Source organism: Meriones unguiculatus, chromosome X, assembly GCF_030254825.1.
Source record: "Meriones unguiculatus strain TT.TT164.6M chromosome X, Bangor_MerUng_6.1, whole genome shotgun sequence".
Lineage (NCBI taxonomy): Eukaryota > Metazoa > Chordata > Mammalia > Rodentia > Muridae > Meriones > Meriones unguiculatus.
Window position 1 is genome coordinate 10,493,002 of NC_083369.1, and position 939 is coordinate 10,493,940.

Consider the following 939-nt stretch of genomic DNA (forward strand, 5'->3'; position numbering starts at 1 on the left):
TCCTTTAGTTTTTTTGTTTTGTTTTGTTTTTTATAAAATTGGGCATCTGTTTTCAATGGTATTGGAGAATTTGGAGCAGATCGTTGAGGTGGTCTTAATTAGAACTAGTTAGGCACTTTAATACTATACTAAATCTTCATATAAAGTATATGGTGGAGAAAGATCTTAACCTCTCATAACTCATATCTCTTGCCTATTACTAATGCTAACTTCAACATTGTGAAAACTGAAATCTCCATTTTAATATGATAAAAATAAAATTTGTAGGAAAGGTATACCAGAATTCTAAAATGAATTTGTGTTGTTTCAGTAAGAGTATTTCAGTGTGTTAATGCCCTAAAACAAGTTCACAGAACAAATGAGCAACATAGTTAAGTCTAAAGGAACACTGTTGACAGGTCAGGAATCTCTAGATCTGCTATGGTAAGTAGAACATACTTTTACCACCTAATATGGTATAGCTAGATTTTAAGGAAGCACTCTTTCTAAGTGTCTGACAAAGCGCCAGATTGATTTCAAAAGTGGTTGTATAGGGTTACAGTCCCACTAGAAATGGAGGAGGGCTCCTCTTTCTCCACAAGCTCTCCAGTATGTGTTGTCACTTGAGTTTTTGATCTTAGCCATTCTGATGGGTATAAGTTGAAATCTTAGAGTCCTTTTGATTTGCATCTCCCTTATGGCTAAGGGTATTGAGCATTTCTTTAAGTGTTTCTCTGCCATTCTACACTCCTCTACAGAGAATTCTCTGTTTAGCTCTGTACCCCATTTTTAATTGGATTGCTTGATTTGTTGCATTTTATTTTCTTTAGTTCTTTATATATTCTGGATATTAGCCTTCTGTCAGATATAAGGTAGGTGAAGATCCTTTTCTAGTCTATAGGTTGCCGTTTTGTTCTGATGACAGTGTCCTTTGCTTTACAGAAGCTTTTTAGTTTCAAG